General features: G+C 44.0%; 1 protein-coding gene across 2 annotated transcripts in view; it reads left to right on the top strand.

Moving 5' to 3' along the window:
* The first annotated feature begins 1,258 nt into the window (after nucleotides 1-1,258).
* The window catches only part of INO80D (INO80 complex subunit D), a 96,271-nt gene continuing 83,202 nt past the window's right edge, over nucleotides 1,259-14,327 (top strand). The window contains exon 1 of one of the 2 annotated variants that reach the window (XM_026454612.2): nucleotides 1,259-2,992. The gene's annotated coding sequence lies outside the window, so the exon portion shown is untranslated. The remainder of the gene's footprint in view (nucleotides 2,993-14,327) is intronic. The other variant, XM_023219392.3, reaches the window with a different exon arrangement.

The following is a 14,327-nucleotide window of genomic DNA, read 5'->3' as shown; positions in this document are numbered from 1 at the left end:
TTTTTTTTTTTTTTTTTTTTGACACGGAGTCTCACTCTGTCACCCAGACTGGAGCGCAGTGGTGCGATCTCAGCTCACTGCAAGCTCTGCCTCCCAGGTTCACGCCATTCTCCTGCCTCAGCCTCCCAAGTAGCTAGGACTACAGGTGCCCGGCCAATTTTCTGTATCTTTAGTAGAGACGGGGTTTCACCGTGTTAACCAGGATGGTCTTGATCTCCTGACCTCATGATCCACCCACCTCGGCCTCCCAAAGTGCTGGGATTACAGGCGTGAGCCACCATGCCCGGCCAATTTTTGTATTTTTAGTAGAGACAGGGTTTCATCATGTTGGCCAGGCTGGTCTCGAACTCCTGACCTCAGTGATCTACCCACCGTGGCCTCCCAAAGTGCTGGAATTACAGGCGTGAGCCACCGTGCCTGGCCTCAAGTCTTGAATATTTCACTCAATTGATGGATACATATCATAGATTATAGCTAACCAGAAGTCAAACTTTATAAAGAGGAAAGCACTGAAATGCTAAGCTGATGCAGCACAGCCCTATCCACTGGTTTCTTTGGTCACAAGGGGCATTGCAAAAAAGGGTGTAGCCAGCTTAATGCAAACAAGCACATTTTATTTTAATTTTTGTTTTTGGAGAAAGGGTCTTGCTCCGGTGCCCAGGCTGGTCTCAAACTCCTGGGGTTAAGCAATACGCTCACCTAGGCCTTCCAAAGTGCTGGGATTATAGACATAAGCTATGGAATCTGGCCAGACACATTTTAATTTCTTGAAAAATTCAAAACATATCTATAAAGTCATGTCTTATATAAAGAAAAATAAGTTGTTAGAAAACATGTTTTTCAATTTCACTAGAAGGAAAGTAATTTTCCTTGTGATAACTAATGTGTTTGATGTCTAAATGTTTTAAAAAAATATTGTAAATAGAACATAACTTCACAACTGAGGTTTCGAAGATGATAAGAATCAGTTAATTTTACTTAACTTTTCCACCAAACAGAGAGGAAAAAAACCACAGAAGAAAATCCAGAATATTTAGGTAAGTACTATATTCAAAGTTATATGATAAAGGTTCAGCTAGAAACTAATAAATATCCGATATATGCATTACATCAACTCACTTTTAAATTATGACAATTTCTAAATTTGGAAGTTATTTCTAAAGGCTGTGTAATAAATTTTACAAAGAAATTAAATATTCTACTGATTCAGGGCACTAATATAACAAATTCATTCCTGCCAGGTTAGTCAACATGAGTCAGAAAAGTAACTTTTAATACAAGATTTAAATCATCATCCCCAGTAGAACATACAAAGACAGTTCATTTTCTATTATTTTTCTCTTTCTTCACAAAAATTGAAAAATGTCTCTGCAACTCATTATCCTCCAACAAGCGTTCTATTGGAATTGATGCAAATGGGTACCCTTTGTCCCTCTCACCTCTGTGCTAACAGCATTGTTTAACTCTGATCCCATTTATCTATTAAGCTTTGCTCATTTAAAAAAGTAAATTCATGACATCCACTGCAATATACAAAAAGTCACTCATACAGGCTGGCAGCACATTGGAAGTTCTGAACTAACTAACAAAAATAGCCACATTTCTCAATTCTGTGACACAAAAAGCAGACAGCAACGTGTGTAATGCACCAAAATCTAGCTAGAGTTTAAAGAATCTAAATAAATAAAAAAATTAGATGCCTGGATATAATTCTTAATAAACTATTTTACTTAAAGAAAAATCTAAGGCTGTCTTTAAAATCTCTTTCCAGGTTCACTGTATCCTTTCTTCATAACAGAATTTCCAGAAACAGGGGTCGTTTTTAAATCCCCAGTGATATCTGCCTTTATTTGCACTGTGGAAAATGACACACTGTATCATGCCTTTCTGGACAATCCATAGGTTTTATTTACATTGCTTTGAGATAGAGACGAAAGACATGCTTTTTACAATTGTCTTAACACCAATCTCAGTTTTGAGAGTAACATGTAACAAATTTTTATATGCAATATATGAAAACATGTAAATCTTTATATATACAATAACATAACTAGACAAATAAATGAAGTTACTATTAAGTCTCTTTAAGTACAAATTTACAAACTGACCACCGGCCACAGAACTTAGCCCTGTAATGGAGAAAAATTATTATTGGCCTGAAAAAATATTAAAATATCACCGTCACTAACATGAAAAAAATTAGAAATAGAAAATAGAAAACAATAATCACCAGAAAACCTGTGTCTTGTAATGATTTCTTTCCATCAGAAGATGCAGAAACATTTTTCCCCCTGGAGCAAATGAAAACGTTTCTCATGCACCCCCAGTTTCTTCCCTGCTTTCTCCCCCAGGCGCCGGTGTAGACTGCCGGTGTGGACTTTTTTCCAGAGATGAGGAGTAAAAATTTGTACTTTATCGGGAGCGGGTGCACTTTTCCCCCTGGCCCCCCTTTGCTCTGCCTCCAAGATGGTAGGAAAGTTGTCGTTTCGGAGGGCAGAGGAGCAGCTCTCTGGTGTTATGTCCTCGCAGTGCCTGTAGTGGTGCTGTAGGAGGCTGCTGCCTCTTCTTGTACAGCCCCGGCAGCCCTGCCTTCTTGGCTGGAGAGTATATTCAGGGATTTCCCCTTAATAATCACCGACCCTGGGAGCACTTTTTAGTTTCCAAAATAAAAATATGATCCTCACCCCTCTTGCTTGACAGGGAAAGGCTCTCACCGGAGCCCAGGGGGGAGCAGTAGCAGCGGCAGCCGAGCTTCCTAGTCCATTGCCAGCGCCTCTCACTCTGATCTGTCAGCCCAGCCGAGGGAACAGGGGGGAAGGAGAAAAAAAAAAGCAACTGAAAGGTAAGCAGAGGCGGCCCCAGGCCCGGCCCACATCCCCGGGCTCCCGTAGGGCGGCGGGCTGGGCCGCGCAGGCTGGGCGGGCGGCGAGCGCGCTTACGTGAGGCCGGGGATTCGCCGGCCCACGCCAGGCCCCGGGCGGAGAATGAAAGGGTGAGTGGGGCCGGCGCCCAGGTGGTGGAGGCCGGGGGCCTGAGGGCCTCCGGGGCGCCCGCGGGCGGGCAGGGGTCCAGCCGGAGCCGGAGTGGGGCGAGCGGTGCGGCCTGCGCGGGCCAGGTGGGGGTGTGCGGCGGGATGGGGGGGCGCCGGTAGGCCTCGGGCCGGTAGGCCCCACAGGGGCCGCGCCCTGCCCCCGCACCCCGGGCCTCCGCGCGCCCCCTCGAGTCCCCCGGGGCCTCCGGGTGGGACGGCGGCGCTGCGGGGCCGAATCCCGCGCCGGCCCGGAGGCTCTCCCGCGGGGCGGCAGGCCCGGGCTGCCGGGACAGGGGCGTCAGGGCCTAGGAGTGGCGAGTGGGGAATGGGCGCCCGGCCCCCTTTTCCCCGGGTCTCTCGCAGACGCCCCCCAGATTCCGGTAAGAGTTGAATTTATTTATCCCCCTCCTCCGCGCTCCGGACGGCCAGGCCGGGCCGGGGCGGGGCGGGGCGGGCGGCCTGGCGGGCGTGGGGTCGGGTGGAGGGGCGGTGAGGAGTCAGGTGCAGCCGCGGCCCAGAAAGTTTCCTTTTAGGTCGGAATTGGGGGCCGCTGTCTCTCCGGGGAACCCTGGTCCTAGCGCCCGGGACCCCCCCAGGGCGTGGGGGAGCGCACTCGGCTATTTTGAAACTCTTTGCCAGTTCCTGTCCATTGAAGAAGGTACTCCGCCCCTGCACCCCTCGCCCGCGCCCCACCCAACTCCCCGCGAGCCCATTTGGGGCTGCTAACTCCAGCCCGTTCCCCCTAGAGCCCCCCAGGTTGGGGAGAGGGCCTTCTCTTCCGGTTTGGAAAAGTTTGCAAGGGGTTTCTTAGCTTTATTAGTGACTGGGGTTTTTGGGGTGGGAAGGAGGAGGTAAACTCAGGTGGTGTTTCTGCCGGCCAGTCTTTCCCTATTGCCTTTTTTAGCCCTTACCCCACCAACTGGGGGTGTTATTTTCAGCTTGAGTACCCACCCCCTTTCATCCCGATTCCTTTGGGTCCAAAATCCCCCTTCTGGACAGCTCCGGCGGAGAGGAAGATGTAGGGAGCAGCGAGGAGACTGTCAGTGAGAGGGGCAGGATCAGGCAGGGTTTCTGGAGCAGTCCCCAGATGTAGGAGTTTCCCCTCCTTTTTGGTCACTGTCCGGTAAAACCAACACCGGAACAGATCCCAAGGGGGAGACGTGGTTGTCAGATGGCTTGGAAGCCTCCGGGATTGGGAGGAGGGAGAGGAAGTGGGCAGGGCAGCTCCCGAAACAAGGTCTACAGTTTAAGGATCAGTAGTTCATTTATTCTAATAATCACTATTTAGATTTATGTGACATTCTTATATTCGACCTAGAAATAGAATAATGGAGATTTTAAGGAAACCTAAACTTGTTATTGCCACAACTCCGAAGGGTCTGTGGAAGAGCCCTCGGAACCTCGGAAAACTACTGTAGTTTGGAGGGGGGGGGGAGGGGGTTGTGTGTATGTATAACATTTAAACGGAAAAAAATATAAAATATATATGTGTATGTATATATTTTATATGCATATATATACACATACATATTTTCACACACACACACGTATGTTTTCTGTTTAAATTGATTCAATTTTAGCTCTATTTTGGTGCCCTGAGCTCTGAACGTTAAAAGTAATAAACATAAATTTTCAAATCTCAATTTTCCGCTTTTCAGGGACAGGATGTTTCCCGTGGCTGTGCTTACCTCCTTGTTGTTGTTGAGTGTTGAAATTGAAATGTTAATGAACCCTTCCACCCCCCACTGCCAGCCCCCATTGTGGGCGTGTTTGGAGAGGTTATTTTGCATCGTTTAATTGTTAGTTTTTTCCCTTTTTTTTTTTTTTTTTTTTTTTGGTGAGCTTAGGGCAGAGTGTTGTGTTTGTGTGCGGTGTCCTGCTTGGTAGCAGGCTGGAGTTTGCTGGCAGGAGATGTCCCACATTCTGCCCGCTCAGTACCCCCAGCACTGTTAGTGAAAAGCTGCCACTTGCAGGGCAATGGGTAACCCACGACTTTCAGTGCTGACTTCTGTGAGGCTTCGAAGTGAGACTCGTGATTCTTCTAGGTGTGTGCCTTTCGTTTCCTTTGGTCTGCCGGAGATCAAATTCTCTTTCTCCACAGTAATAGATATCCGGTCATTTAGCATTGAGCTTAAGAAAATCTTGATATTTGAGATTGTATGGATCTGATACAAAAATGCAAATTACATTTAATGGTTGTTTTAAGTTTGTTGATTAATTGAAATTGCTTATTGACTTGGACATTTTCATAAATATGTGTACCAAAAATCGTTACTTCTATTATAGTTTGTCATTTTTAGAGCATATACTGAATGGAAAAAAATCATTCTTACTCGTTTATCTTGGGACATTTTAAGGTTTGAAAAAATTGTTATTGCCTCATAATTTGATATTTTAAAGGTGTATTGTTGATTTCACATTCCTAAGCTTTCCAAAACTATATATGTACAAATAGCAAAAAAGGCCGGGCGCGGTGGCTCAAGCCTGTAATCCCAGCACTTTGGGAGGCCGAGACGGGCGGATCACAAGGTCAGGAGATCGAGACCATCCTGGCTAACACGGTGAAACCCCGTCTCTACTAAAATACAAAAAATTAGCCGGGCGTGTTAGCGGGCGCCTGTAGTCCCAGCTACTCGGGAGGCTGAGGCAGGAGAATGGCGTGAACCCAGGAGGCGGAGCTTGCAGTGAGCTGAGATCCGGCCACTGCACCCCAGCCTGGGCGAAAAGAGGCCCCCCCCCTTAAAAAAAAAAAAAAAAAAAAAAAAAACAAATAGCAAAAAAGTTTTGTACTTTTTCACACCCTATCTCAAACATGTATTAATTTCCTAACCTGATCTCCTAATGGGTTACTTTATTTCCTGAAGGAATGACAGGTTTGATACTTTTAAAAGTTACATTCCATTTGAAATTAATAAAAGATTTTCAGGGCAAATACTGAATTAACTTTAAATTACTAAGGGAATATGCTTGTTTACTATTAAATGTTAGTTTAAAAAGTAAATGGTTAGTATAATTACAAGTCTGAAATAATCAAGTTTTCTTTCCTCTGGAAGATTTTTAGGAGGAAATTTGTATACCCCATTCCGACGTTTTCAGCAAATCATGTTGCTACTGTTTTTAGAGAAATAAAAAATTTTAGTTTAGAAGGAATTAAACATTTCTGAGAGACATTTGATTTAATGTCATCAAAATTAATGACATCAAAAAAATGCTAAACTATTTGTTCATACCTGAGATGTTCTTTGAGGGTTTGGTACAGTGGTTATGGCTAATGAAAAGTCATTTATATTTGAATACAGTTAGAACAATATTTTCAGACAATTCTCTTTCCCCCTCCCCCACACCCGTAACTGGTAAAACAATGGTTGAATAGGTGAGACTGGGTTGGAGGCAGCAAATTGTCCCCAATGCTAAGTCATTTTAACTTATACATGCAGCTCTGGGCTAGGCAAAACAAACAGCAGCAGAGTCTCCTCACTCCTTCAAGCAAGAGTTTGTCCCAGAGGTCCTGACTGTAAAGGCTGATTTTTGACAATGCTCCTGGCTAGTTTGAGATACTGAGGAAATACTCAATTTAAAACCTTAAGCCTCACTCTGTACCCTCCTTGCACGTAAGGTGACAGACTGCTTGGTTCTCATCCTTTCACAGAATGTGATTTGTTTTTAAGATGAGTTTTTAGGCTGGGCGCCATGGCTCACGCCTGTAATCCCAGCACTTTATGGCTCACGCCTGTAATCCCAGCCCTTTGGGAGGCTGAGGCGGGCGGATCACCCGAGGTTGGGAGTTCGAGACCAGCCTGACCAACATGGAGCAACCCCGTCTTTACCAAAAATACAAAATTAAAATTAGCTGGGTGTGGTGGTGTATGCCTGTAACCCCAGCTACGCGGGAGGCTGAGGCAGGAGAATCGCTTGGACCTGGGAGGCGGAGGTTGCAGTGAGCCGAGATTGCACCATTGCACTCTAGCCTGGGCAACAAGAGCGAAACTCTGTCTCAAAAAAAAAAGACGAGTTTTTGGTGAAATTTTATTTGTAGCATGACATCCTACAGTGACACCTTTAGACTGGACTTTGAGTTCTGATCCCTGTCCTTCCGCTGGGCAATTTACTTAATCTTTGGTTTCTTTAACTGAAAATGGGAATAAATTTCTTTGATATAAGGGTTAGATGAGATAGCCATGTGTTTGGCCCATAATAGTATTAATTAAATGTTAATTCCACTAGCCCACTTTCCTTTCTTTTTTTTTTGAGTCAGGGGCTCATTGTGTTGTCCAGCCTGGAGTACAGTGGCACGATTACAGCTCTCAACCTCCCGGGCTCCAGTGATCCACCTTAGGTGTGCCTGTAGTCAGCCAGGACTACAGGTGTGTGCCACCATACAAGGCTAATTTTTGTATTTTTGGTAGAGACGGGGTTTCCCCATGTTGCCCAGGCTGGTCTCAAACTCCTGGATGCAAGGGATCCGCCCGCCTCAGTCTCCCCAGGTGGATCATGACAATTACTTAATCTGATTAAGTCTCAGTTTTCTTCATCTGTAAAAGGGGATAATAATAGTACCTACTTCATAGGGTTGCTGTGAAGACTAAATGAGGAATTGAACATAAAGCCTTTAGAATGGTTCCTGGAGCATCACCTTTATATTTTCGTGGTGCATAACTTTTTCTGGTATGTAACTTTTCTATTTTTTTTAAAAGATTTTTAATATTCTTGATGTGAATTTTTAATGAGTTCTTGCCTCAGTATATATTCATAATACTAATAAGTATTTGAGTACAGAAAGAATATTATAATTACTTTAATGGGGCAAATAGATTTATTTTTGCCAGTAAAAAAGTGTGCAGTATATTCAGTTTCAGCGGCTTCATGTTAGTGTAGTCTCTGCTGTTTGAATTTGGAACTGGCCAATGTAAAGGTTTGGTAAGTACACCAAGGGCAAAGGAGCTTAAGGTGGGTTTGCTTTACTCCTGGTTCCCCTCTTTCAGGTTTTGAAGTGTTCTTGTGAGTCCCCATGGACGATAGTGTTGCGTGGTTTTGAAGGCACTGAGCAGTTTGTGGCCTTGATAGGCTCACTTTAGAGTCCTGGGCATGTTTACGTGACTTGATTGGTAGGAGCAGCTGCTGGTTCATTCATTTAACAGATTAGCTTCTTTGTTGTAGCTCTGAGCTTTGCAATACAAAGACACATTCTCTGCCCTTGAGGAGTTTTTAGTCTATTGGAGAAGAAAAATAAGCTGACATTTACAATGTCAATGTGAATGTTAAGTGATAGCTTAGCCTGGAGGAATATTCTTCTATTCCGGCCTAAAGGGCAGGCTAGGTTTTAAAGTGAGGGCTTTACAGGGGAAGTTTCTGTCCTAAGCGAATGGGAGGAGTAAGGCATTCCAGAAGGTGTGACCTGTAAGTAGGAATCACAGTTCAGGGACAAAAGACTATCCTGTGTTGCAAATTATGGTTCTGTTACCGCCCTGGAGTTGGAGGAGGAGGGGAATAAATAGTGAGAGGGAAAGGTCAGTCTGGCCAGGACCTAAGGAGTTTCTGTGTTAGGGTAAGGAGTTTGGATTTCTTTTATGTTACAGGCAGACCTTGAAAGCCTTTGGCCACATAAATTACTTGAGATTTAGAGGATTTGAGTTGTACAGAGTAGGAAAAAGGAGGACAAGACTGTAATTAGACTAGTGAGGCAGCTCCTGACAAGAGATTTGAAGAGGGTTTGAACTAAGGTGGTGGCAATGGCAATTAGGAGGAGGTGGCAGTGGCAGAGGCAGGTTAAGGAGGTAGGGTGATCTCACAGGTGGGCTGGATGTAAAGATGGGACTCATCCTCACAGATGGCAGCTGAAATGGTAGAAGTAGATAAATTTGGGCTAGTCAGTGGTTCTTAGTCTTAGACACTTCTCCAGAAAAATCCACATATGCAGTTGTATACATTTGGTTTGAAACCTGGGGTAGGCTTGTTACCATGGCTCACAACTGTAGTCCCAGCACTTTGGGAGGCCAAGGTGGGCAGATCACTTGAGTTCAGAAGTTTGAGACCAGCCTGGGCAACATGGTGAAACCCTGTCTCTACAAAAAATACAAAAATTAGCCAGGTGTGGTAGTGCATTTTTGTAGTCCCAGCTACTCAGGAGGCTGAGGTGAGAGGATCACTTGAACTCAGGAGGTCAAGGTTGTAGTGAACCTTGATCACACCACTGCGCTTCAGCCTGGGCGGCAAAGGGAGAACTTGTCTCAAAAAAAAAAAAAAAAAGATAAAAGTAAGCCTATAGAAATGTTTTGTTTGACCCACACTTTTTGTGATGGTCTCTGATTTTTCATCAGTGCCTTTTCATATATGAGGAAACAGATTTATAAAATAACTTAGTCAGGGTTACATGTCTTTTTCTTTTCTTTTTTGAGACAAAGTCTCACTCTGTTGCCCAGCCTAGAGTGCAGTGGCGCGATTGGCTCACTGCAATCTCTGCTTCCCAGATTCAAGCAGTTCTCTGCCCCAGCCTCCCGAGTAGCTGGGATTACAGGAGCCCACCACCACACCTGGTAATTTTTGTGTTTTTAGTAGAGACAGGGTTTCACCATCTTGGCCAGGCTTGTCTTGAACTCCTGACCTCATGATCCACCTGCTTTGGCCTCCCAAAGTTCTGGGATTACAGGTGTGAGTCACCATGCCCGGCTGCCTCAGCCTCCCAAGTAACTGGGACTACAGGCACGTGCCACCACGCCAAGCTAATTTTTGTATTTTTAGTAGAGACGGGGTTTCATCATATTGGCCAGGCTGGTCTTGAACTCCTGACCTCAAGTGATTCACCTGCCTTGGTCTCCCAAAGTGCTGGGATTACAGGCCTGAGCCGCTGTGCCCGGCCCTATCTTTTTTTAAAAACACAGAAGAGCTGGAAGTTCTGGGGGTCTACCTTTTTTTAAAAAAAAAAAAAACATTGCAACAACTTGCTGGAAATAATTTGAGCAAAGTTTGCCAGAGAATGCCCCTGGCCTACTCTTCCAGCCCATGTAGGCATTTCATCTTGCATCCCTGTAAAATAAGATTAAATGAACCTTGGAGTATACTGGCATGGAAGCAAGGGGGCCAAGAGAAAAGAACCCACTGACTGGTCAGAAAGGAGAGATTTTCAAGAAAGAGAAAGTGGTCAGCAGTGTCAGATGCTGCAGAGAGGTCCAGTTAGCTGAAGACGGAAAAGTGTATGTGGAATTCAGTAACAAAGAGGCCATTAGTTTCAGATTTTTAGAACAAAAGAACTTTGAGGAGTAGAGCTACAACTTAGTTTTTCTTCTTTCCTCTTGTCCTGTAATGCAGGGTTTCTGTAACAACAGAGAGTGACTGTGACATGGATAAGAACTCAGAAAGCATTTGTTGTGAAGGATTATTAACTGAACTAATAAATACTGTACCCAGATCAGTCAAACTGTGCTCATTCTGCTAGTGTTTTCCATCCCAAGAACATTAGTATTTAAGTGCTCTATAGAATGTAGGAACTATTTTTGATATTAGATTTTTAATGAGGATTATAGGAAACTATTCAGAAAACCACTAACAGCTGGAGAATGTGTTTTAGTCCTACAGATTCTAGATCAAAATGATAATACAAATAAACCACTACTTACTGCTTCTAATGGTAGTTTTTTTTTTTTTTTTTTGAGATGGAGTCTCTCTCTGTCGCCCAGGTTGCCCAGGCTGTAGTGCAGTGGCACTATCTCGGCTCACTGCAAGCTCCGCCTCCCGAGTTCACGCCATTTTCCTGCCTTAGCCTCCCGAGTAGCTGGGACTACAGGTGCCTGCCACCACGCCCAGCTGATTTTTTTTTTTTTTGTATTTTTAGTAGAGACGGTTTCACCGTGTTAACCAGGATGGTCTCGATCTCCTGACCTCGTGATCCACCCACCTTGGCCTCCCAAAGGGCTGGGATTACAGGCGCGAGCCACTGCGCCCGGCTTCTAATGGTAGTTAATATTAAGTGATTACCATATGCTGGGGTTACAGTTCATGAAATACCTAATTTAATTATCCTAAGCAACTCAATGAGGTACATACAATTACAATCTTCCCTTTACAGATGAGAAGACTGAAGCCTAAATAACTTGCCCAAGGTCTTATACTTAGTAATTAGCAAAACCAGATTTGAGCCTCCTCTCTGATACCTACCAGAGCCAATGAGTGATCTCTTTTGCTGCATAAACTATCCTTACCTTTCTAATATAGCAGGGAAGGACCTAGTGTAAAGTTCATTGAAATTCCTAATGCAAACTTATTTGTACAATGCGGTCTCTGAGTACAGTATATGGCACATACTGGACATTCAATAAGCATTATTTTAAAATATTATGGTTTGAACTTGATTATAATGAATGTTGTTTGTATTTTTGAGTGATAAGCAGTTTTCTCACTGCTTCTTTCTCTTCCAGTTACATCAGTTGATAGATTTTCATCATTCCTCAGTCTGATTTTACTATTTTTTACATTTATAATATAGATGTTAGGTTCTTAAAATCAATATCGTCATCTGTTTAGTATCATATTACATTTTTATGCTTCATCAAGTTGAATTAAAACTTATTTAAAAACATAACATGGAAAAATGTTTTTAAGAGTTTATGATACTCTAAATATGATTTTAACAGGATCTACTCTTTCTGGGATAAGTAAATATTCTTTTCATTTGCATTAAGTATATTAGAAAACAAACATTGTGATAATTTAGTAGGCTCATGTTAGTTTTATTTATTTTACTTTGTTTATTGTAAAGACAAGGGTTTCACTACATTGCCCAGGCTGGTGTTGAACTCCTGGGCTCAAGTAATCCTTCTGCTGTGGCCTCCCAACATTATGTAGTATTACGGTGTGAGCCACTGTGCCCAGTCTCACACTAGGGTTTTTTGTTTTGTTTTGTTTTGTTTTTTTGGTATGGAGTCTCACTCTGTCGCCCAGGCTGGGTTGGAGTGCAGTGGTGCGATCTTGGCTCACCGCAACCTCCACCTCCCGGGTACAAGCAGTTCTCCTGTCTCAGCCTCTGGGTACCTGGATTACAAGCATGCACCACCACACCCAGCTAATACTTGTATTTTGTAGTGACTGGGTTTCACCATGTTGGCCAGGTTGGTCTCGAACTCCTGACCTCAAGTGATCTGCCCGCTTCAGCCTCCCAAAGTGCTGAGATTACAGGCGTGAGCCACTGCACCTGGCATCTCACGCCAGTTTAAAAAAAATTATAAGGTATGGACTGGGCACGATGGCTCGTGCCTGTAATTCCAGCACTTCGGGAGGCCGGGGTGGGCGGATCACTTGAGGTCAGGAGTTTGAGAACACCATGATTGACATGGTGAAACCCCTTGTGTCTACTAAAAATACAAAAATTAGCCGGATGTGGTGGCACATGTCTGTAATTCCAGCCACTTGGGAGGCTGAGTCAGAAGAATCACTTGAAAATGGGCAACAGAGGTTGCAGTGAGCCGGGATCGTGCCACTGCACTCCAGCCTGGGCAACAGAGTGAGATTCTGTCTCTCAAAAAAAAAAAAAAAAAAAAAAATTATAAGGTATTTCATAGATCTAGGCTCTTTAAAAGTGGTAGGATATGAAATTACAGATGGCAATTAGAGAAAAATGGTGTGGCAGTGAAATGAACATGTTTCTGAACTAGGAGAATCAAAAGAACGGCAATGACATAGATTCCACATGGAGGTGATAAAGTGGTAGTCCCAAAGAGAGTAATGTTCATATTTTTGTCAAATTGTTTTGCGGTTGTCATTGGAAGACTGAAAGGGCTGCTGGCTGCTTTTGTTAAAAGTGTATCTTCCTTACTTTTCTACTTGATAATGTCTTATTCCTCTGTATTTGTAAGAAGTAAGAAACTATGGAAATGAATTGTTCAATTTTCCTATTAAACTCTGTGTATAATATCAAAGATTTAAAAAAATTTTTTTTTTTGAGACGGAGTTTTGCTCTTGTTGCCCCGGCTAGAGTGCAGTGACGCGATCTCGGCTCACAGCAACCTTTGCCTCCAGGGTTTAAGCAATTCTCCTGCCCCAGCCTCCGGAGTAGCTGGGATTACAGGCACGTGCCACCACGCCTGGGTAATTTTGTAGTTTTAGTAGAGACAGGGTTTCTCCATGTTGGTCAGGTTGGTCTTGAACTCCTGACCTCAGTTGATCCTCCCACCTCAGTCTCCCAGAGTGCTGAGATTACAGGCGTGAGCCACCGTGCCTAGCCCCAAGGCGGATTTTTATTAAACCTAAACCTAATCATATTTCCCACTGTTTTTTTTTTTTTTTTTTTTGAGACAAAGTTTCGCTCTGTGGCCCAGGTTGGAGTGCAACGTTGTGGTCTCAGCTCACTGCAACCTCCGCCTCCCGGGTTCAAGCGATTCTCCTACCTCAGCCTCCCTGGTAGCTGGGATTACACCCGCCATCGTGCCCGGCTAATTTTTGTATGTTTGTAGAGATGGGGTTTCACCATGTTGGCCAGGTTGGTCTTGAACTCCTGACCTCAGATGACCTGCCTGTCTTGGCCTCCCAAAGTGTTGGGATTACAGACATGAGCCTCTGTGCCCAGCTATTTCCTACTGTTGAATTCTAGTATATGGATATTTATACTGTTGAAATATTTCTTCTGTGAGACTTGAATATTTTCTATTCTCAGTAATGGTTATTTCCATTTTTTGGTAATAACAGTGTATATTCTGCTGCTGCTCTATAGTGCTTAATTACCTGCATTTTCTCCTTTAAGGGAGCATAGGTCTGTTTATATGCTAAGCAAGTTGTCTCCACTGCTGAGGATGATATTTGCTAGAACTGTTAATAAATTTAGTTTGGCTAAGGTTTTTTTTTCTTCCCTTTTAAAGTGATATTCATCATGTATTGAAAAGTAGAGCTTGGCTGGGCGTGGTGGTTTACGCCTATAATCCCAGAAGTTTGGGAGGCTGAGGCAGGAGGCTCACTGAGACCAGGAGTTTGAGACCAGCTGGGCAACACAGTGAGACACCCCCCTTTTCTAAAAACAAAAGCAAAAAAAGATAGTGCTTAGTTTTAGCGTTTTGTTTGCATGGATTAGGAAATGTGATAGGCTGAGTGTGGTGGTTTAGGCCTATAATCCCAGCACTTTGGGAGGCCGATGCTGGTGAATGGCTTGAGCCTAGAGGTTTGAGACCATCCTGGGCAACACGGTGAAACCCCACATCTACTAAATATATGAAAAATTAGCCCGGCATGGTGGCATATTCCTGTGGCCCCAGCTCCTTGGGAGGTTGAGGTGGAAGGATCACTTGAGCCAGGGAGGTCAAGGCTTCAGTAAGGC

This window comes from Piliocolobus tephrosceles, chromosome 11 (genome assembly GCF_002776525.5).
Source record: "Piliocolobus tephrosceles isolate RC106 chromosome 11, ASM277652v3, whole genome shotgun sequence".
NCBI classification, from domain to species: Eukaryota; Metazoa; Chordata; class Mammalia; order Primates; family Cercopithecidae; genus Piliocolobus; species Piliocolobus tephrosceles.
The sequence above is the reverse complement of the archived record's forward strand: the minus strand, read 5'-3'. Positions and strand labels throughout refer to the sequence as shown.